Genomic DNA, 24799 nt, shown 5'->3' with positions numbered 1-24799 from the left:
CAGCAAGAGGGGAAGTTTACTAGGGAAAGCAGCAATTGAAAAGGAGGCTACAGTACCTAGATAGGCCTCCAAACTGACTAGAAGAGGAGATAGGGTTAGGAATGGAGGCATACAGGCTGCATATGGTACCACCTTTGACCACAGATGTTGAAGTTGGACTTGTAGATCCGGCACACTTGTGAATTGCCAAACGTATCATCCCAGGTGTTCCCATAAACACTCAACTGGCAATAAATCTGGCAAACAGACAGGCCAAGGAAGTGTGCAACCTGGTTAGAGACATTCCTGGGAAACCCTTGAAGTGTGTCCAAGTATCACCCTGTTGAAAAATCCAAGCACCGTGCTCTCTGTCATTCAAGTCAGAGATCGCCGAAAAAAAAAAAAAAAAAAAAAGAAGCTTCCTGCTTGATCTTGCCGCGTATTCCACAGCTCAAGACTCCCTGCTCAATAGGTCCATTCATCTGGGCCTAATCAGAAGCCGGACGGGGACTGCTCCAGTTACCATAGATATCAGTGCTGTCAATTTCGGCACCAATATTCTTCTACTGTCAAAGGGGCAGGCTTTACAGCTCAGCATCATCACTGGACTGTGAGGAATGCCCTTAAAGAACATTACGAGGCTATGGAAGAGTGCTGAGTTGTAAGTCCCACCCTTCTGACAGAGGAGGGATATCGGTGCTGAATTTAGTGCACCGTCAGCTTTCCAGTGAAATATAATACCACCGATCTCCAAGGACATGAAAGGTTCTCTTTAAAGGAGTAACAAGTTAACATCAAACAATGAAATGCAATTGCTAATGCTTATGACAAAATGTTGGCATGATATGTAGGTCCTTCTTCCACTATTATTTATTCTGATTTATTCAAGTAACAAATGCATTAAGGACTCCTAGAATTAGAGGTATCCCTACATGCATTTGTACAATGTGATTAGATCTACTTGTAGCAATCTTTGCTCTAATTCTAAAAACCCAAATCTGTTATTCTTTCTCTGTACTTCAATCTACCCATTCCCCTAATAGTCTTGGGTGCCGTTCTTTGCACTCTCTAGAGTAGTTACTTCCTTGTACACAGGGCCATAAACACGTTTTTGTCATGAGAGTCTATGCCTCTTTTGATGCATCCTATAGTTTTATTTGCCTTGGCAGCAGCTGCCCTGTTTGGTTGCTAATAATGTACTATAAACATTTTTTTTCTTCAAACAAAATCCATAACCTTTCATTTTTCTACATTAAGCTTCATTTGCCTGTGTCTGTGCCCATGCTTCTATCAATTCCCCCCAGTAATAAAAGATCCCAATTGTGAACCCAAATGCATACAATCCCCCCCCCCATCATTTTCATTTTGTATGCCAACCTATACCGCCACATTACCCATGACTAGTCTAGAACTGACTTCTTCATAAAAGCTGATCATATTAACTCGACATGACAGATTCACCATAAAACCATGCTGATTCGGGGTTATAAAGTTGCTTTCTTTGAGCTACCCCAGTATCTTATAAAAATAATGATAACAAAAAGCTACTCTTCGAAACCTTTCACCTCTTTTACCCACCACTGAGGATAGACCAGTCTATAGTTTCCAGGCTCAGTTTTTGATCCCTTCTTATATTGGGGCACCATATATGAGTAACGTTGTAATGAGGACTGCTGAATACTAAACATAACTAAGCAAGCCAAACTCCTTGTTCGGTTACAGTTTCATAGCTTGCTAGATATACCTTTCAGGGTGCCCACAAAGCTGGGTTAAATGACAAGTTGAGACTGCAGATTTGCTCTATAATTTTGAGATGTAATGACACATTTTCCTTGCAAGTCTTCAGTAAGTGATACCTTTTTTAATGGCTAAGGGGGCGTTCACACTACCGTCAGTGTCCGACAGGTAGTGTCCGCTCAAAATCTGGCACGGACATTAGGAGCGGACACTAGCTGTGTCCGTGACACCTGTCATTCACTTAAATGGGCATCGGGTGCGTTCTTTTGCACTCCGTGCCTGTCCTTCCCTGTCCGCAAGTGAAGATGTCCAACTTCTCAAGCGGACAGAAGAACCCTACATGTTGGGTTTTTCTGTCCGCTTGAAAAGTCGGACATCTTCACTTGCGGACAGGGAAGGACAGGCACGGAGTGCAAAAGAACGCACCCGATGCCCATTTAAGTGAATGACAGGTGTCACGGACACAGCTAGTGTCCGCTCCTAATGTCCGTGCCAGATTTTGAGCGGACACTACCTGTCGGACACCGACGGTAGTGTGAACGCTCCGTAACTCATAATGATGACAGAATATGATGTTTCGAAGCTTCCTCTAAGCTCCTTCTTCAGATATATCGAAAACGTCATATTCTGTCATCATTATGAGTTAGCCATTAAAAAAGGTATCACCTACTGAAGACTTGCAAGTTTTTTGTTTTTTATATTTCATAACCACTGGCTAACACGGTACAAAAACAAACATTTTCCTTATCCTTGCTCTGTAATTGTTCTATTACTTGAGAGATATGTCTTTCAGGGTCCCAAGAAAGCTGGGTAACCTACCATATAGTGATTTATCAGGGGCTGTTGAATCAAAACTTACTCTTCGTTTACAAATTATGCCAGAAGAAGCTGGGGTTTCCTTTGAGGAATCTAAGAAAACAGAGTGATGTGTGCAAAGTGAATGAAAACATAAAATACTCATCTCCTTGGTGTAATTCATGCCTTGGATGTCCTTTACAGTCAATGGAACTCCATTGGAGTCAGCAGTAGCCAAAACCCCCACAAAATTTACTGTAAGGTTATGTTCATGGCTAAACTGTAACCAAACAGGGAGGGTCTGGAACAAGGAGGATCTGTGTCTACTGTATGTCCACAATGATTTACTGTAAGCTTGCAAATAATCCTGCACACATACCTAAATGGGAACTATTATGCCTAAGTTTGTGGGGTATTTTTTTGTCATATAGTTTTCAGGGTTGTGCCCCTTTACTAATTCTAGAACAATGCCAGAGACCCTGGGCGCAAGAATTGAAATCCTAGCCAGCCATAGAATGGTGTAGTCTTCCACTATAACTCAAGTCAGTTTACTGGTTTGGGTTATAGCAAAACTGTCAGGCCAAGCCATCGCCACCACAGCCTGCTTTCTGTTCTCAAGTGACACATTGGTCACAAGGTGGTGCATTTCTTGGTGCAAACAGCAGTATGCCACTTCTACGCTAGTAAAGTTTAATAAATGTTCCCCTTATAACTGTAGAAAAAAAAAAAATAAATGCCATTATCAAACTATGTTGCTGTGGTTTGCAAGGAAATTGATAGAGAATGCAGCATTATTAAATGGGTGCCCCGATTCAAATGTCCAGTGTCCTTATAAGTTGGTTAGTTGATGCCACTGAAACGGTGATCCTGTGGCCATGCCATAAAAGCGGTGGATGCTAATAACGCATCAATGTATAAAATACACACGTCAAGGAGTGACCACTGCAGAATTATTTGGTTAGCCTCATTAGAGTACAACAGAGTTAAAGGGGTAGTCCCATCTTGGCATTTGTGCCAGAAGGTTTCAGCTATTTTTAGAACTTGTGTACAAGTGAATGGAGATGGAGCTCCTATTCTCAGTTATTCTTCCTTTAAAATGAATGCAGAAATTAGGTAACTGGGCATTACTGCTCCTACTGTCAATGCTAAGTGTTTCTACACCCTCTAACATGGTCAGCAGCCATTAAGTAACTGTTGATCAAGCTGACACTATTTGGTATTCTCAAATGACAGTGGTTCTGTTTGTTATGGCTGGACAGAGCACTTAGCATAATTGTGCGGTCCTGTATGATCATTATCCTGAGCCAAGAGCATGTCCCATATGAAGATGCCTTCCACAGTGGTCTAAACCCGCACATCAGGCATAGCTTAATGTTTTACCACACTAAAACACTGAAGAAGAAATAACATCAGATCTTCTCAGAAACCACAGGATATGGTGATGGTATTGTCATCTATCATACTGGTACATCACACTACATAAAACTCACTCTTGCTGGATTCATTTTTGTGGTAGAAATCATGAGACATTTACCACACTTTCAAAGCTTGAGTGTTAAAGGTAGGTTCACACAGTTTATCAGAAGCAGGCTGAGCTGTAATTTCCTGTTTAACAAGAGGAAGTAGAAAAGACGGCCCAGGAAGTTTTGGAATGGGAGACTGTGGAATTGGTAAGGGGAGTATTCTGCAGCGCTCTCCATTCACTTATGGGGCTTCCAAGAAAAGCAAATCAGGACAATTTGACTTGTAAGTCCCAAAAACAAAAGAGAGCCATACATGTGCAGCTTACTATCCATCTGGGGCAATCACAAGAAGGGGGTTTGGGAACCCTAGTCTCAAAATAGATGCAAATCCCAGAAGAGATACCTAGATCTATAAGACCTATCACATACCCTAAGGTTACACCATAAATGCCCCAGATGGTAACACTCCTTCAAATGCTTAGGAATATTTCCATTTAATACTAGGAAACACATTTAAAGTTTATGAAAAATAAATAAAAAACGTGTGGGTAATGTTTTTCCTGCAGTGCCTTTAAGTGACCAAATGATCAAGGGTATTCCTGTACCTGGACTTCAAAAAGTCAGAGCAAGAGTTGCTGTGCTAAAGGGAAGAACGGAAAAGACAAAAAAAAAGTCAAGTCATTAATGGGGTATTCCAGTTAAAACAAATTACCTTTATCCAAAGGGGTGTATCAACATCTTTAAGGATTATCAAGGCATTGATCCGCCCTTAATAGATGTATTGTAAAAAGTCTAAGAAAGTATCAGAAAGGTAAAGAAATTTACTTTTTTTGCACATTAAGGCAGGGCCCCATGGACCGGAAACGCTGCAATTTTGCCGCGGCGTTGGACAGTACTTGCAAAGTGGATGGAATTCATGCGAATCCCATGCCCACTTTGCAGAAAAAAAAAAAAAAGTCACAGCACAGATACGCTGCGATTTCCAAAATCATTGCGGTTTTGAAAATCACAGCATGTCAATTATATCTACGGAAACGCTGGTGGATTTCCCATAGATATCATTGTAACAGAAAGTCCGCGGAGGAAAACTCTGAACTTTCTGTTCAAAGCGCTGCAGGAAGAACTGTGATGCGTTCACAGCGCGGTTCTTCCTGCAGCGCTTTAGCGCGGTGGTTCTGGCCTGTGGGGCCTTAACCTAAAGGGATATTCCAGTTAAAAGTTACACCCAGTGCCAAACATGTAATCACCCAATCTCAAGAACTTGGGTGATTCGAACATTGTATGCTGCTCCGTTCATTTGAATGGGGAGAACCAGAGAAAGCCAAGTAAGCATTCACTGGGTCAGGTCTTTTTTTTGGTGCTGCTCTGTGCAATTTTTTTTTTTGAGTAAGCATTCCGCTATCTCCAGCAGTCCCCATTCAAATGAAGGGTCCTTCGAATATCATCAATGTGAGCAAGTTTATATTAATTAAATTGCGCTGACTTTTGGATTTGGCTATTTTGCAATTACTTGCCCAGCCCTACAAACAAGATAAACATCTCAAGGGTATGGCTGGCTTTGCAAACTGCGATTAGTGGAGTTATTCTAAAGCTGGCTACCAACATTAAACACTAGACAGCATTTTGCTGGGGCACCCAGCACCCAAACTAACATGCCTGTCTGGTACTGACAAACCAAGTAGTATTTCAGTAGAGTGTACAAGTGAATGCCAGACACACTTGGCTTCACTTCTCTCCAGACTACTGTGACTTGGAGGGGAGCAAAAATGTTACAGGGCGAGTCATGGCAACATTTTTTTGACAACTACTCTGGCAGAGATGAAAGTATCAAAAACAAGCCATACTTTCCAACACTCCTATTCCGATGCTAATCTATGAACTATATGGGCATGCAGTTGCTGTAGACACCTCTGGAAGGTGATCGGAGCGTCAACTTTGTCACTGAAAGGTAAACTAACCACTAGCATCACTGTTCACAAACAGTGCAAATATGACAGCACCTTTACCACATTCCCATCATTTATACAGACAATTATATCTCCTTTTCACAGGCAGGAAATCCATGATGGTGAATTATGATAGCATGTACATGACAATTGCATGCATTGACATCTTACAGTCAAAAGAATTTTTCAAGATTGTGGAAGATCAATGTCATTATTAAGCTCACCATACACTTTCAAGAAAAGTCAGCAAATGTAAACAGTTACCAGCCCATACACATGCATGCTTGGCCTGACATGTGCCCTCAATTGGGAGAGTAGCATAAGATACTGTTTCCAGAGGCCTCTGGCAGAAGTTTATCTTCTATGATAACAAACAATTGGGCCTGTTGAACTCAACAGGCCTGACATCCCCACCTGTAAGGCTGGTTTTACACGACCGTATTGAATGTACAGTCCGCAAGTTGCTGATCAGCAACATAAGCTCCACAGATGTCCGTGTCCCGCCACACTCGCCTATAGAGTTCCATGGGCGAGTCCGTGCATTGCCGCAATTCACGGCCATTGCGGACATGTCCTATAAATTGCAGACCACGGTTGAGGCCCAGCCACACCACAGATAAAACACCCGGTGGTGTAAGAGGCCACATTGAATATAATGTGTCCGCAATTGAAAACCCTCAATTGCGGACTTACATTACGGTCATGTAAGACCAGACTAGGTGGAGAGATGGGTCTACCTGCTGGATATGCGTAGGGGCACCTTTATGATTTTACATGTAAAGTACATGTAAAGTACTAGTCAAACACTAGTTATGTTCAAACTATTCCAAAAGTAAGGGTGGCCATGTAATTGCACTCATTTGCCAGGCTGTACTCTGAAGTAATAGCAAATCCAGGCGCAGTCCAGCAATTAGTGGTAATTATGTGCAGTCATTAATTCCCAGGCTACACCTGGACTTTCTACGGCTTCAAATGGAAAGCCCATCAAATTCCCACAATGGCTGTACGGTCTATGGGTGCACTTACTTTTGAAACTGAGCATCAGTAGTGCTTGACTAATACTTTATATACATATGAAACTGTAAATGTATTCAGTAAAGCAAGTCATTAGCATTTCTTAAAACGGCAATACACGATTCATGGCAAAAGCAGTCCAGAAGTCTGAGAATTCTGTTTGAAAAGTAGACCTGGTGCTTCTGCCATTAGGTATTGGTAGAGGAGCCAAGTATCAGACCCCCCACACACCTGATACCTATGGCCTATATATATTGTTCTTTGGCTTTTATTCATATAGATGTTTTTCTATAAAAAAAAATAAAAAAAAATAATCAACACAAAAACTCATCATAGATATTTTTATGTAAGTTGTCAAAAAATTGTCATCTGGGTTTCAAAGGGATGTCTCCCTACAGAGCCTGACTGATCAGTAACAGTATGTAATGCACCTCTAACTGGTAACACCCAGATGTCAGTTTAGTCATAAATGTCTAGTAGGAATAACACAGTACACCACAGGGAAGGCAAGTATTTACAGAAACAGGGGTGATTATCTGTTTTTTTCTTAAAAAAAAAAACAAAAACCATCTGTTGCAACGAAATATAACAGAAAATGACAACAGGTACATTAACAGAAAATAGAAATGAACCTGGTAGCTGCCAATATGAAAACCAAAGAGTGTGAACAGAGCCTTATTCAGACTTAGGAAGACTACCATAATGCTGAAAATTTGTAACCAACAAGAATATAAATTAAGAAGCTTTACGCCAACAAAACCCAAGACTAGCAAGAAGTGAAAAACATAAACAAAGATACTGAATAAGAACAGTTAAGTATAAAGTCATCCGGATGACAATGGGTTAAACTAGAGCAGGAAGACAATATACACTGGAGTATATACACTATGCACTCCCTTATCACCTCCCCCCTGCCTCCACAGCAGAAGGCACCTACAGAAATCCTGCTAAGCCTTTCAGCCTTCAATTTCAAGTTGAAGCAGCTAGTTCTAGGGTTAAGCTATTTGCTTTCAAACGAGAAGGGTCAGTAATAGGTAAGATATATATTGAAATTACTGGTCTTTTACAATCCAACAAGATTAGTATTTTATAGCCACCATATCAGATATCGGAATAAAGGCATTATGTACAGAAAAGCTCTGGCTCTTTACCTACATGTGGGTGCTGCAGACATATGTACTGCATGGGGTGTGGAGAACCCGAGATGATTAGATTACAACATCAGCCGGGGGCCGCCATTTTTAGCCTCTCCAAAGGACAAAAGAGGGAGATGCCAACAACAACTGACTGTAGTTACCAAGTAAGTAAAAACCCTCTTCATGTCTATCAAGGTCCCTTACATTACTAGGATTAGTGGGTTGAAATGATCCTCCAGTCAGTGTTATTTATAGAAAAAGGGGACAATCTAGTTATGGCCGTACATAGTCTGATTAATGCCCCCCCCCACACACACACACATAATAGAAGAACAATGTATTCCGCATGACAGAGGAGGGGCACACACACATCATATTATGTATATATGCACTCAGCCGTGTGTGTATGACTGCATCTTAGAGCAGGCTATAGAGAAGCATGGTGCTCCCTTCCTTTGTGTGATGGTGTTGTGTCTGAGCTGGCCTGGCTTACACACAGGATCGCTTGTTCCTCCCCCCAATCCATGTCTGCAGCCTGTGAACAGAAAGCCCTGGAAAGACCTACAGCTTTGCAGAGGGTGTGAGAGGATGTACACACCAGCCCTCCTAAGCATCACATCCATATTTTCCTTTTGCGTACACAACAGAATCTGCCCATAATGCCGGCCATATTCAAAGCCAGGATCACCAAATGCCTTCTTTCTGCAGATACATTGCTTCCATCAAACAGAAATGCAAACTCTATATGGTGAAGGACATTTGCTCCTAGAAGGATTTGAACAAACAGTAAAGCAAGAGCCTCTTCACCTAAACATGCACTGCACATTAGCACAGTGGTGAGAAAATCCTCCATGTTTTATAGAAGGGCATGTACATATTCATCTGCATTCACATGCAGTCCCATGGTAAAGAAAGTATGCATTACTCCAGTACATTAACAATTTAGAAAGCTGCATCACAACCACCACAAAAATTACCTCAAAGCTTTTTGCAGAAGTAAAATACAACAAAGTGCCAATGATTTAAAGAGGCCTGAAAGACAAACGGAAGGAGAAAAGCAACTGCACGGTTTATATGGAGCATTCTGCAAGAAGAAAGAAGGTTATTGCATGGGAAATAGAAGGCACAGGGCACATAGGAAAGCAATGCAATGTGGCTGCCCACCCCCTTCAAGCACCACTGCCAGCTAGGTTGACCATAAACCCGCCATATTTATCCATCCTGACCCCGTTCTAGAAGGATGAAGCACATATGAACATAGCCGCCAGTGCACATGAACACACACTTGTATACATTAGACAGCAGGGAGATTTTCACACCCACCCCAGTATTTACACACACACAGTGCTGCCATTAGCATTCCGGGCTGCGAAACAGAGACAGGTGGAAGAAAATGGCACAAGAAAAACAGAAAACCACACAATAACTTACCTCCAACGTGCCAAAGCCAGGAAACAGGACACCGTAAAAGGAAAACGTAAACACACACCCGTAAAGGGTGAGCTTAATGGCCGCTAATGCAAAATCGGAATCCTACTACTACAAGTGATCACTCCCAGCAGCTTGTGGGGTGACAGGAAAAGCGACGTCAGAAGCAGCCCCGGGGACCGTTACACAGATGTACGGAGCTGACTCACAGCCACCAAATAAAGGGGCACTGCTCTGACTGAAAAGTCTAGAAAGGACTGCTCGGGAAAAGAGGTCTAAAAGGTGTTTGCAGTACCTAAGCTGACTGCAGCCCCAATGTGTACAAACCCCGCTCCTCCCGTGTCTCAGCCTACGCTGGCTCTATGTCACTGCCTCTCTCTGGAAAATGGCGTCGGATGATTGCACGGGGTTTCCTAACCTTGCTACCACGGACTCAATACAAGACTGTTGCGGGTGTGGAGGGCCTAACAGCATCCCTGCCCACAAGTAAAATGGCGACCAGTGCACCGATGGATACACCATTTTACTTGTGGGCACTGGCTTGACCTACCACAGCGCCACGCCCTCTTCACCTTAGCAATGCGTAGGGAAAGCGAACTTCATGCCCTATTATATAATGGCGAAGCCGTGCATCTCTGGATGTATGTGAAAATGTCCCTGCAACGAGGGTGGAGTTATGGAGTGAAAGGAAGGTGTAGACATGTTTAGGGAGCTAGTCAGGCGTATATCTCATAGCTAGCATTCTTCAGCTGCGGGGATACTGAGCGAGACCCGCCATGTTGTCCTGTACAGTCGATAATGCAAGGTCGTAGTGTATTCAGTGCGATTTACGTCTTATACATGTGAATAAATATTCACAATGTCGTTTTTTTTTTTGTTTTTATAACCGTGCGTCTGTGACAGAACCTTTCTTCTATACGCCACCTGGACCGTGACTAGTAGACTACCAAAGAGTACAGCTAAGTGGTCCAGTCAGTCGCTTTGACCTCAGCATAGAATTGCCAGTCACAGAACTGTAGTAGCTTTTCTGCGCATTAGTTCTTTCTTCGTGGCTTCTCTCTGCAGAAGGTGGGTGTGAGGGACAACAGGAATGTCTGTGGAAATGGGTGGGTATATAGCTATACACGGTAGACACATAGCCCTATGCTTGCTCTTATTGGGGAATATGGAGGCGGTTCCTTCAGAAGCTCGGCGCTTATCACCATGGTGTTCTCCACTGAGGGAGAGACGCTGTCGGGGTCTCCATGATGTATGAGCAGGGGCTGCTTACAATAGTGCGCAGACTCCAAGTGCTTGATAAAAGCTGGCTGACTGCTACACTGCCTCAATGGAGAGAGCTAGCTGGATGGATGAATGGCTGAAGTCGTGCTGCTAGGCGTAGGTTTTATTTGCTTTATTCCGGTCCTCCACCTATGCCTACGCAGTGACAAAGAGAACGGGCTTGTGAATGGACATTGGTCGTGCCAAGTATTGTATGCGTTGAGTAGTTATTAAACTGTGTTCCTTGTACACACGTGCCCTTTTGTATATTCATGTCTTTTCTTCTGTTTTTCTCGTTGTCCTTGTAGCTAGCGTTATAATGGCGCCGTGTAAGTATTCCGTCTCTTTACTGTTGTTTGTTGGTGGGCAAGGCTGATGGGAGACGTCCAATGGCCGCTGGAGAGGCGCTTGAAGGCCTCTGTGTGATTGGCTGCTCGTGACATCATGCTGCAGCAGGTGGGAGGGGATAGAGCTGCTGGGAGACGCGGGTGCAGAGGGAGAGCTCGGCGCCATTATGTAACAACGCAGCAACAAGCCTGAGGGTCGCTCTCCGCTGCGCTGCCGAATGAAAGCTCGGCTCTTCTCGATTCGTCTTTTCTCTGCTTCAGAAAGTAGTATTGTTGCACCTGAGGTCTTCGCTTCAGCGAACCGCCTGCTGTTAGATTGCAAATTTGTAAGTGCGTCACACCAAGATGGCGGCTGAAGTTCTATGCTTTTGGCTGCACGTCTGGTACTGGTCATGTGACCTCGTTGCCTGGCAATAGAGCTTGGCTGCGAGTCAAGTGGTTAGAGACGGATGTGGGGGAGGGCGAGAGGAGTAAGGTTTCTGTGGGGGGTGATTCAGTCTGGACTACAGTTCACCATTTTACTGCACGATTGTAAACGTCGTGTAAGGCTTGCTAGTTAGGCAGAAAGTGCAAGTTCTTTGTGTAATGCGCATTTCCTTAGAAGATAATTCACTGTAGGATGACCTGCAGTAGGAATACTAGTCAGTAGTCATAAACTACAGTGTCTTATCTGCAATGTTGTAATAGAGAGCTGAGGTTTAGGGGGTTTTGTATTCAGTGTCAAAGAACTAATTCTTGGTGGGGGAGGGGGCTGTTTTTAGTAACTTCTCATTCCCATGATCAGTGATTGCCAGGGGTCAAGTTACCCTGCTTTCTTGGTGTGAAAGGAGTGGTGGTGTCTTTGTGGCCAATATTCCATTATCTTCTATGGTGCTGTTGGAGATTGCCGCTCATGGTCACACGTTCACATGGTTCTTTTGATTGCTTGGGTTCCAACTGGGACCGCCGATGATCAGGTACTTACCCCCTCTTTCGTGTAGATGGAGAAGAATTTTGTGTGTATTGTGAGACAACTCCATTAATATTTAAATGGATTCTACCATTAAACAAACATTTTTTTTCTAATTACGACGTTGGAATAGCCTTAAGAAAGGCTATTCGTCTTTTACCTTTAGATGTGGTCTCTGCGGCGCTGTTCTTTAGAAATACCGGTTTTAACCGGTATGCAAATGAGTTAGCAGCAATGAGGGCAGGCCCCAGCGCTTAAATGGTAAAGGGGGCGTCCCCACTGCTGCCCGAGAGCTCTTTCCAGCGACGCCTCCATCTTCAGCTGCAACCCCGCCTCTTCTGTCTCGGTCCAACTTCTGATGCCTGCGCAGTACGCTCCTTTATTGAACTACAAGAGCAAGAACGGCCTCCCAAAAATAGCCGCCAGCGTAGACGGAAGACAGAAGAGGTGGGGTTGCAGCTGAAGATGGAGGCATCACTGGAAAGGGCTCTCAGGCAGCAGTGGGGACGCCCCCATCGCCGTTTTCGTGCTGGGGCCCGCCCTCATTGCTGCAGAGAACTCATTTGCATACCGGTTAAAACCGTTTTTTTTCTAAGGAACGGTGCCGCGGAGACCACGTCTAAAGGTAAGAGATGAATAGCCTTTCGTAAGGCTATTCTGACGTGGTAATTAGAAAAAATGCTCAGTGGTAGAATCCCTTTAAAGAGGACCTTTCATCAGATCGGGCACATGCAGTTGTATATACTGCTGGAAAGCTGACAGTGCGCTGAATTCAGCGCACTGTCGGCTTTCCCGATCTGTGCCTGGTGTAAAGCGCTATCTGTACCGTAGCGCTTTAGTGTCAGAAGGGCATTTCTGACACTTAGCCAGGGACGCCCTTCTGCCCAGCAGCGCCTATCGTGCTGTACTGAGGAGCGGGGAGGAACGCCCCCTCACACAGCTCGTCCATAGACGAGTGTTATCAGGAGAGGGAGGGGGGAGTTCCTCCCCAGTCTTAGAGCACAGCGCGATAGGCACTGCTTGGCAGAAGGACGTTCCTGTGTAAGTGTCAGAAACACCCTTCTGACTGTAAAGCCCTACGGTACCGGGACCGATAGCACTTTACACCTGGCACAGATCGGGAAAGCCGACAGTGCGCTGCTTTCCAGCAGTATATAAAACTGCATGTTCCCGATCTGATGAAAGGTCCTCTTTAAAAGGAACATGCCCAGGGTGACCGCCTGGTGTCCATTTGTTTTGTAGTTTTGTTTTTCTGCTGACACAAAATTCTACATGGAGGACTTCGTGTCTGCGGAAAAAAAAACGGACACCAGGTGGAGAGGCTGATAATGCGCACAGGCGGTCACCATTGAAAAATCATTCAAATGAATGGGTTTTAAAGCCGACCGCTCGCAAGCCGTCTGCTGTCCGGTTTCCCTGGAGTTTGCAGCGACAGTGTGAACGCCACCTAGATTTTTAGTTTACTATATATGACGGATATTGACCATCTTGAAAGGAGTTGTCCAGTGGATAATAAATCCTTCCATTGCATGCTCTGAACTGGTTAAAGAGGACATTTTGCCCACAGGCAGTTCTATATACTGCTGGAAAGCTGACAGTGCGCTGAGTTCAGCACACTGTCGGCTTTCCCGATCTGGGCCCGGTGTGAAGAGCTTACGGTCCCGGTACTGTAGCTCTTCTATGGTCAGAAGGGCGTTTCTGACAGTTAACCAGAGACGTCCTTCTTCACAGCACAGCCAATCTCGCTGTGCTGTGAGAGCCGGGAGGAACGCCCCCTCCCTCCTGATAATGCTCGTCTATGGACGAGTACTGCGAGCAGATGGAGGGGGCGTTCCTCCCGGCTCTCACAGCACAGCGCGATTGGCTGTGCTGTGAAGAAGGACGCCTCTGGCTAACTGTCAGAAACGCCCTTCTGACCATAGAAGAGCTACGGTACCAGACCGTAAGCTCTTCACATCGGGAAAGCCAACAGTGCGCTGAACTCAGCTGAACAGGAGCTGCATTCCTTTCTACCGGTGGCTGCTGCAATAGCTAATTTGTTTCAGACCCCCTCAGATACAGTATCATGCTGATGCCCTATTGGTGTGGAAACTGTATTTGCCAGCATGAAATACCTTTAGGCCAAGGCCCCACTAGGCAAACTACAATTTTTTTAAAAAAAAGTGAAAAACCGTGTTTTGGGGGTTTTTTTTCTCTGTAATTTTACTTCCCTTATTAAATTTTTGCAGGGGACATATTGACAAAGCAGTATTATTCTCCAGATCAGTGATTTTCAACCAGTGTGCCGCGACACATGGTCGGGTGTGCCGCGGGGAAAGTTCCCCAAACGCGTGCCAAGATTGGCACGGGAGACCTATTATGCGGACACAGCAGCCAGTCCCGGACGTTCGTGTACTTGTAAATGTAGACGGAGCGTCCCTTCAGTGCTCTGCTAGAGCTCAGGTGTAGGACACGCCCCCTTCTCTCCCTGCCCACCAATCAGAGATGAGCCTCTCACTGCACAGGATAAGGGCTCCTTGGACCTGCTGCTACACATGAGGAGCTCCTGCCATCTGCAGCCCTGAATAGGAGAGGAAGCTGAACAAAGTGAAAGTTAATAAAAAAAACCAAACACCAGGTTAGTAACTATTCTTATGAATGTCAGGCATTTGGGGTTATTACTTTAGTTTTAGTAACTCCATGTGCCTCACATTAATAGCAATTAACCCCATCATGTCCCTCATATTAACCCCTGTGTGGCTCATATAAGAGTTAATAACGTGTGACATATGGGGTACTATATAATGAAGATATTTACTTATTACCTCCATATGTCTCACATATCAGTATCCCTTATGTAAAGCACACAGGGGGTTAATGTGAGGGACATGATGGGGTTAACTGCTATTAATATGAGGCACATTGAGTTGTACATGACCAGACTTTTTATACACAACTGTGGATAAAAGTACAGACCTATACATTTCTATGGACCCATATATACAGCCATTCTTTTTGTGGCTGTGTATCTGGGCCAAATTGAAGAGCTGAAAATTATACAGCAGGTCCTATATCTGTCATATACCCTATATCTGTCTGCATTTGTGGCCCTGTCAATTAATTTTTAATGTTTATATCAGTGAAAAACCACATGCATGCCACTTGTATGCAGGAGGCGTAAGGCTGAGGCCCCACGTTGCATAAACGCAGCGTTTTTGTTGCAGATTTTGCTGCAGTTTATTTCAACCAAAGAATCAATAATATAGATTCTAAATGGTTAACTATATGTATAATATGTACTGTTTTAGTGTCATTTTGTGCCATTTTGGTTGGTGGAGTGCCCCGGGATTTTTTAAGTGTAAAAAGTGTGCCGCGGCTCAAAAAAGGTTGAAAATCACTTCTCTAGATAACCCCTTTAAGAAAAACAATGCAAGTTTCTACTGTACGCAGGTTTGCAGCTGGTGCGTTTTTAGATGATTATTTTGGATCTTTCACTTTACTATGTTTCACACTTTTTTTTTTTTTTTTTTTTGCACACTATGGTTTATATCCTCTTCTTGTTAAGAGAACCAGTCATGGTAGATCCTGTTTACTCTAGTGGTGTTGGGAGTCTACCACTTCCATCAAGTATATGCAACTGTCAACACAGTTTCCATGCACAATAATGATCAACACCACTTTTTTTTTTTTTTTTTTTTTTTATACATAGATTTGGAGAAGAATAACTTTGAAGTTTTGGCACTCTGGGGCAGTGCTGTTGCTGCTTGAGTAGGGTAGGTGATGGAATGCTGTATGTAGAAGATGGTAGCAGTCTGAGTGGCAAGAAAAGTGCAGCAGGGAGCTAATGGCCCAGGGCACCAACTGCCTTATTTGCAAAAGATTTCAAAGCTTCTGTTCTCCAAACTTACAAACCTAAGTATAACTACAGTGGGGACAGTTCAGTATGCTTGGTGGTGGTGCTACACTCCCTTTGATCTTATCAGAATTGCAGAATGTCAGGTTGGCTAAAGGTAAAATCACTGCAGTCAGTGAGTCGGACAGGATTAATCTTTTTAATCACTACATGTTTTGTTTCCTAAACTAGACATTTCCTACAGACAAAACTGGTAGCATAGCTTTGTTTTATGAGATACTAGCAGTTACCCGCGACTTCGCCTGCGGGTTGGCGGTGGCGTTGAACCGCTTATATGTGTTGTCCCCCCATCTCTGCCGCCGGTTCCTTGTCCCCTATCTCTGCCCCACAGTTTCTTGTCTCCCCATCTCTACCCCCAGTATTTTGTCCCCCATCTCTTCCCCCTAGTTTCGTGTCCCCCCACTTCTGCAACCAGTTTCTTGTCTCCCCCCCCCCCCCCCCATCTCTGCTCCCAGTTTCTTGTTCCCCCATCTCTGGCCTTAGTTTTTTGTCCCAGCAGTTTCTTGTCCCCCCATCTGTGGCCCGAGTTTCTTGTCCCGCCATCTTCCCCCACTTTCTTGTCCCCCCATCTCTGGCCCTAGTTTCTTGTCCCTCCATCTCTGCCTCCAGCTTCATGTCCCCCCTTCTGTGCTCCCAGTTTCTTGTCTCTCTTCCCCCCCCCCCCCCCCATCTCTGCCCCTAGCTTCATGTCCCCTCCATCTCTGCCCCCAGCTTCATGTCCCCCTCCTACATCGGGCCCAGTGTATCAGCACTTACCTTGGCCACGCTCCGTTGAAGCTGCTTTCTCCACTCGCAGCTGCCTGTGTGTGTCCTAGCGGCGTCACGTTGCTATGACGCCAGGCCGCACGCTGCTGCATACAGAACACACACAGGCAGCAGTGCGCGTACTATGTGGACTGAGCGAGTGAGAGAGCATCGGCAAGGGAGCGTGGCCTATGTAAGTGCTACTACACCAGGGCTGATGTCGGAGGGGGACATGAAGCTGGGGAACGTTGGTGATCCCTGGGGACGACCCCCTCCCCCCCGCTGCACTGACCTGGGTGCTTAGTGTCGGGTGCAGCAGCCTCCTCTGTCCGGCGTGTGTGCAGGTGGGCTTGGATAGCTGCGGCTCCGGGACCCTGTGGGCGGCCGCCATCTTCCTCACTGTGTCCCTGCTCAATCGGCACGCCCACATTCAGCCCTCAACCTATGGTGCCGCAGCCCTGCCTCTATAGCCCGCCCACAGCCTGCCATGCACCAATAGGAGGTGCATGGACAGAGCAGCGCTGGCAGAATGCCAGGTTTTACAGCCGAGCCCGGAGGTGTCTTTGGAGGGTCACGGTGGCGATTTGGGGTGAGTGACCCACCTTTTAAGTAGCCTACTACCTTTTCCTGGCAAATATGTGTGTGTGTGTGTGTGTGAGAAATTTCCCCAAAATCCATTCAGCCGTTTGGCTGTGATTGAGTAACAAACTCACAAACTTTCACATTTATAATATTAATAGAATTGATCAGCTTTCATATTGAGGGAGACCACAGAATTGTGATGACCATTTAAAGGGTTATCTGGGACTACGAAAATGTCACTAAAGGCAGGAAATGTTTGAGATGTGAATGCATAAACCTAGCAGAGTATTTTTGTGTGTTTGGACTTTTTTTGGTTTAAAAAAAAATAAACCATTTCTTAGGGCGGGTTCACACCTGCGCCCAATCTTCGCTTTGCAGGTTTCTGTCTTCTGCTTGAGAAAATGGACAGGAGATGGAAATCAGCAGTCAGTTTTCAAACCCAATCATTTGGGTTTGCAAAGTGTCTGCCCGTGAGCGTCTTCTGGTCTCTGTGGCGAAACAGTTTTTGTTTTTAACCGGACACAAAGTCGGATATGCGGGACTTTGTGTCCGGTTTAATAAAAGAAAACAAAAAAAAAACTTTTACCGTGGAGACCAGAAGACGCTCACGAGCGGACTCTGACTGCCGGCTTTCCGTCTCCTGTCCAGTTTCTCGGGCAGAAGACGGAAACCCACAACATGGAGACCGGGCGCAGATGTAAACCCGTCCTCATATGTTCAGGCTCATGCAATACTTCCTGGCTGTGGGAGTGTCAGTGCTTTTTCCAGGCAGCCCCTCCCAGCATTTTCCCACTTCAACTTACACTTTGAAGTAAGGCTGTGTTCAAATGGTGTATGTTTATCTGAACACCAAATACATTAAAAAAAAAAAATTCATGTCTTTGAAACCCTCAATCTGTTCTGAAAAACTGCATACGCGTGTATCACATTGAAAGCAATAGGTAAATAAGCCTCCCATTGATTTCAATGGGTAGCACGTGTATGCCTGCACCCATAGAAATCTATGGGATCTGTTTTTTATGCGCTCATTCTGAACAAGTTTTACGTTCAGATTGAGCAGAGCGTAACTCCGTGTGAAGGCTCCCTAAGCAGGACACTGCATGAAGGGCACTGCATTTGGTATGGAATTTTCCACTGAAAAAGATGGCTGAAGCAACCACAGAGTTGAAAAGGGCCCTAAGAAGTGGCCCCTGGACTCCAAAGGCCCTCAGCCTCCTGAGCAGGTAGAATCTGCTGTGACCCTTTCTGTGCAGCGCCTCCAGGTGATCAGCCCAGTCTAATTTATTGTTGAGGAGCACACCCAGATACTTATAGGTCCTGACTATCTCAATACATGTTCCTTGGATCTCCACCGGGGTCGGAGAACTTCTCAGTTTACTAAAGTCCACCACCATCTCCTTGGTCTTCCAAGCATTAATCCTGAGGTGATTCTGCTGGCACCATTCAACAAAATCCCGGTTTAAGTCTCTGCTATAGTAGGCCTTATCACTGATGGCTATGATAAGGAATACAGAGTCATAGGAGCACTTCTGTAAGTAGCAGCTACATGAGTTGTGCCTAAAGTCAGCAGTGTACAGTGTGAAGAGAAATGGGGCAAGAACTGTACCTTGTGGTGTCCCCATACTATAAATCAGTGTCAGACACAAAGTCCCGGGCTCTCACATACTGAGAGCGGTTTGTGAAATAGTCTCGTATCCAGTTGGACAGGTGGTGGGCCACACCACAAAGGTTCAGTTTCTCCCTCAGTAGCCCTGGCTGAATGGTGTTGAACGCACTGGAGAAATCAAAGAACATTATTCTCACAGTGTTCCTGGGTTTCTCCAGGTGAGAGAGAGCTCTATGAAGAAGGTGGATAATGGCGTCATCTACCCCAATGCCCGGCCGATAGGCAAACTGGAGGGGGTCCAGAGCGGAGCACACTAGGGGCCGTAGGTGTGTTAGGACTAGTCTCTCTATATTGGTGTTAGGGCTGGGTGTCTGACCCTAACAGATCAGTAGTATCCTTTTGCCGAGATCTGACAATCTTTTTTCATGCTGATAGAGCCCCACATATGCGTGAATAACCTTTAAAAAGGCTATTCAGGCACCGTAAATGTTATATTAAACTACCCCCCCAATCAACTTGGATACCAGTGCAAGCCTGGTACAAGCCCAATAATACTGCCCTAAAAATTTGGCTGCTTGACCAGAGTTCTGGCTTTGGCCTGGTTAAATATTATGTTGAATAGGGATGCCAGAACTCAGGGAGCGAGTCTTGGTGACAGGGAATGTGTAGATGAATTCCTTCCCTTTCACATATGCGGTGGAAGGGGTTGCTGGAGTTCCCTCATTAAGCATCCCCTCTGTTAATGACTATATAATGAGATCTGTAATACATTAAAGCTGTTTTTATTCACTGTTCCTTTTATTTTAGATAAATTGTGTTCCCCACCCCAGATGTCATAGGTGCCAAGAAGAGAGTGCTGATTTCTGGCATCACATGAGGGAATGGAGCTACATTAACTCCTTCTGGTCGAGAGTGATCGCATTCCTTCACAGACTGCCCCGGACTCTCTGTGAAATGAATATATTTTGCATGTTACTTCCTGTCATGCAGTAACTTCCTGTCACATGGTACCAATATTACATTCCTGATATATTTTATAACTGTATGGCTCTGCTTGTCATGCTCAATAAAATTAGTTTTAAAAAAAATCAGTTTTCAAGTTTTATTGTATTTAATAGAAAAAAATAAGCCTAAATCTAAATGCTCACTTTTGTAAATTCATAGTCTAGTCTATTAGTGACCAAATGTGACTACATTTTACAGAGGCCCGTGCTCCATACACAGTCACACAATGAGACATTGAACAGCTCTCCATACAGAAGCAAGGGGGGAAAAAAATCACACAGAAAAAAGATGGAAGTGCTCAACATAAGTAAAAAATGTACAAAAATATTTTATTAATCAGCAAAAAAACAAATGAAGGGAAACGCATACAAGTAGACAGCAAAAACAGGCCACTGACAGGGTTGAAGACAGTAATTTTTGAGAAATTACTTGAGGGGTGTAATCTCTTAAATCGGGTCACTTTTTTTTTGGGGGGGGGGGGTCCATTGTACTGCTACTTTAGGGGCTCTGCAGTTATAACATGACACCTTAATTGAGCTTTGCTTTGCAATCTCTGTGATGGTCATTGGTTACAAAAGGGTTAAATCCTGAAGTAAATACAGGCTCCAGCAAAAATAGAGATCCACTAAACAAACCTAGGATCCAGGATAAATGGCCACTAAGTAAATAGGAATGTTTCTTTTTTTTGTGAAACTTGTGTTTCTATTTACTACCAGGCCATAGTCAAAGACCTGATGCTGGCCCTGGGTTCAGGGCATGGCATGTCGTGGTGCCCAGCAGTGAAGATGACTACAGGACTGCAAAGAGTACAGCTCATAATTTCACGCATAAAAGGCTAGAGCAGCAGTTATACTTCTGGCTGGCTGAGGAAACCAGATCTGATGAAGGGGTGGAATCCTGTGTGACGCCAAGTAAACCCCGAAACGCGTCATCTGAATAAACTACAATAATTGTTTTTAAATTGGTCCGAGTGAGCGCGTTCTACTTTTTCCCTGGTATATCCAGTACTTACCCACTATGATCTTCGACCTGTGGTCGTGAGTTCAACACTGCCATCGTATACTCGGCATACCTTGAAAGAGATTTCATTTACCTAAAATTGTTTTTTTTTTCGCTAAGGCGAACTATTCCTGCTATTTCCAAGATCTAAAAGGAAGCGCAGTTTTTCTTGCCTATTTTTCTGTACATGCATAATACTTGGCAGTGAACAGGACACAGAAACAAGGAGAAAAATTTCCCTTTGTCTTATGATTATGATTCAAAGTTTCCTGGATTGTGAAATTAACTTTAAAGAAAAAAAAAAAAAATCAAACAGTGTTTATCATTAAAAACAGTTACAATGCAAATCATAGAAAAGGTCTACAAAAAAACACCCCACAATCTGCTCGAGTACAAGGCACATTGAAAAGAAAAAAGATGTAGGCTCCAACCCCTTTCTCCTCAACTCCCCACCTTGTGCACAGCTCGCCAAACTTAGAAACCCAACAATTGCAATGAAACTCTCCAGTCATAGTCAGGAATCCTTTCTACTCTGCAACACTCATGCCAGTGCTGGGTAGTCATCTACTTTCTCCATTGCTCCCTAAGGTTCAGTAATGACCTTCTTTTCACATCCACTCTCTGTTCTGTACAAATAGTAGTATTTATGGCCTGGATTATATCTACCACCATATGTGGGGTAGAATTCTACCACTTTTTCACTATAGTTTACTGACATGTACAGTATTTAGATTCAGCCATACTCTCACAGAGGCAGGGCATTCTACCCCACTGTGCCAGTCAGTCATTGTTAGTATCATATCTGTACATTTTGTGTACTGTATGTGAACCCTCAAATGTAAAGCACCATGGAATTAATGGTGCTATATAAATAATAATAATAATCTAGTCCCCCTCTAAACAGCCCAATATCCCCACTTATGAACTTTCTGGCAACCTCACCTGGTATACTCTTGGAATAAGGTCACAAATCCTACACCATAACCAATCCAACTCTATGACACCAGAACCTATGTAATAGATCTGGCTCATCCCCCAAATCTCGGACAGCGTGTATAACCCATGAGCTTGTATAACGGGTCGGTACTCTCTATGGATAAGAAATCACGGAGATAGTCAATGGGCCACACTGATAAATTACTTGCTCGGCGATGCTACAACATCCTTCCAATCTGTGTCTGACATCATACCTATATCTATTTCCCATTTAGCTTTCACCTCTACCATAGAGTCCCACACAAAACAGGTCAACAAGCTCTTATAAGCCACAGATCTGAAACCCATCAAAGTCTCCTCCTTCCTCATGTATTCCAATAACCCTAGAGCACCAATTGTCGGGGGCACCAAAGACACCTGTGCATGTAACACATGCCGAAGCTAGAGATATTATAAAATACAATGTTATCCAAGCCAAATTCCTCCCTTACGTTAGGTTCACTACCTTTGGGGCTTCCACTCTTCCATTTGCGGATCTGAAAAATGGAAATCCTATCCACTTAAAAAACGATTACCCATGGAAATCTGTGGACCCCATAGACTATAATGGGGTCCCCCAAGTTTCCACCCAAAATCAGCAGAGAGAAAAGTTACATTAAGTGGAATGGGGGATGGAGTCCCAGAACACTAGTGTGACTGCAGCCTTAGCTGTTAAAAAGACTTCAAAGACATCATATAATTGGAATAAGTACAAAATCGCTTTCTACTTCCACCAATGAATACCCTTCCAGTTGATAAAGTTTCGACAACTAAGGATTTTCCCATAGTGGGGTATATAGTGTACAATATTCTACAGCAGTAGTTGTTAACTGTAATGTTTGGCTAATTCTTACATATCTTGCGCCATCTACTGGCTTCATAGCAAAAAAACGTTTATTTCTTGCAGATTGATTTCTGATGCCATCTAGTGGATATTTAGTATACTAACATGCTGAAAGGAAAACTGCACTTATCTATTCTATCCCTTTAGGAATAGCCTGTTCTGGGGCTTAGAGGGGTTATTCAGTTTCTGATATTGATGGCCTATTCTGTGAAGCTATATCAAAGTACACTAAAACATAACTTTTATTACTTATGCATTAAAAAAAGGATTAAAGGGCCCTATCTAACACAAATATTTCAAATACATAGAGGATATATTTTTTCACATTTCCATTTGTCACAGTCACCAATACTAGCCTACATCACTGGCCATCCCAACAAACTGTAATTGGTACCTCCATTTAGGGCATGCTGATATGATACGAGTCATAGATGTATGCTCTATATATTAGAGGTATTTAGATATTTGTATAAGATTAGGCCTACTATCCTTTTTTAAGGCAGATCTTTTCAAGTTTTGTTTAGCATGCCTTAGCATAGCTTTACAGTGAAAATTTTTACATGCTGCAAGCCGTGCTGCTTACTCCCTGTATAAAGTGCAGCGTCGGGTTTAGGTACTGCAGCACTGTCTTATATACTTTAATGGGACAATGCTGCAGTATCTAATCCAGCCACACTGCTTACTCGCCTGGTTCTCACCTTGCTTTATACTTGACGACAGTCACGGTCCTAAGAGATGTAATATTGATGTCCTATACTAAGGACAAGTCATCAGTATCAGAAACTGGATAACCACTTTAAGAAGCAATCAGTTGGGTTTTTTGGTTTTTTTTTTTTGGTTTCTTTATGGTTTAATTTTGCCACAAATGACCATTAGCATGTATGTGTACAAAATTATAATGCATATACATCATATGGACAAAAGTATTAGTGTACCAACACATTACATTAACAGCAGTTTTAAGTTAGTGGGAAAAATTTGCAAATAAGTTAATAACCATTATCTACTTATCTCTGCTTTATATTGGCATCATCTTTTAATCGTCCTTCAAATCATTTTGGATGCTAAAAGGCTTACAAGTATGATAAAACATTTCCAAACTTTTACAGGAAAATTTTACAAGCCCATTTGTTAAGGACTAGAGATGAGCGAACAGTAAAATATTCGTTATTCATTTCGAATAGCCCCTCAATATTCGACTATTCGAACGAATATCGAACCCCATTATAGTCTATGGGGAAAAACCGTTTGTTTCAGGGGAACCCACAATTTGACTCAGGAGGGTCACCAAGTCCACTATGACACCTCAGCAAATGATGCCAACACCTTTGGAATGCAATTGGGACAGCAGGGGAAGCAAGTCTGGGGACATCTAACAAACCCAAGTCACAGTTTTACCCCACTATCACAGCCTATCAACTACACACTTTCCACACTCAAAAAAAACAAACAAAAACACTATGAAAGTGGAAAAATACCTGGAAACCTTCTTTGCTCCCCAATTGGATGGACAGAAACCCAAATTTTAAGCTAAAGAAACATTACCAAGCACCCCTTTAAATCGCGTTGCCCATGATAACCACAGATGGAATAGGCAATGGGAAATCCAACAGTATCCACCCTTAACTGTCATTGTGTGTGTGTGTGATGGCCCTTAATGTGAGCCCTTCCAAATTAAGATAGATGCCCTTAAGCTGAGCTACCAGCAGAGATTGAGGCCTTTTAGGTGACTTCAGCCTCTTACTAGCAGAGTTTTAGGCCCTTTAACTTAGTTCAGCCTTGCACCAGCAGAGTTTTAGGCCCTTTGGGTGAGTTGAGCCTTGCACCAGCAGAGTGTTAGCCCCTTTAAAATTGTTAGCCCCTAAAACGGTGGTTCCAGAACCATCACTCTCATTGTGTTGGATTGATGCAGTGGATTGGACTGAGGACCCAGACATTAACTTTGATTATGATTGGGAAATTGATTTGATTTGATTTTGGCATCAAGTCCTGGGGGTAACTTTTAGGTTGGCCAGAGGCAGCAAGGCCAAAGATTTTCCGTGTACTAGCCACTCGTGCAAAACTCGCCCATGTTGGCAGACTTATGTGAGATCTTACG

General features: G+C 43.8%; 2 protein-coding genes across 8 annotated transcripts in view; one reads left to right on the top strand and one right to left on the bottom strand.

Moving 5' to 3' along the window:
- KMT2E (lysine methyltransferase 2E (inactive)) overlaps nt 1-9974 on the bottom strand; it is a 65610-nt gene extending 55636 nt beyond the window's left edge. For 5 of the 7 annotated variants that reach the window (XM_075274074.1, XM_075274075.1, XM_075274076.1 and 2 more), the window contains exon 1: nt 9502-9974. The gene's annotated coding sequence lies outside the window, so the exon portion shown is untranslated. The remainder of the gene's footprint in view (nt 1-9501) is intronic. The other 2 variants (XM_075274078.1, XM_075274080.1) reach the window with 1 other exon arrangement.
- ATXN7L1 (ataxin 7 like 1) overlaps nt 1-24799 on the top strand; it is a 488131-nt gene that overhangs the window by 372915 nt on the left and 90417 nt on the right. The window lies entirely within an intron of this gene.

This window comes from Leptodactylus fuscus, chromosome 5 (assembly GCF_031893055.1).
Source record: "Leptodactylus fuscus isolate aLepFus1 chromosome 5, aLepFus1.hap2, whole genome shotgun sequence".
Taxonomy (NCBI): domain Eukaryota; kingdom Metazoa; phylum Chordata; class Amphibia; order Anura; family Leptodactylidae; genus Leptodactylus; species Leptodactylus fuscus.
This window is presented reverse-complemented; position numbering and strand designations above follow the sequence as displayed.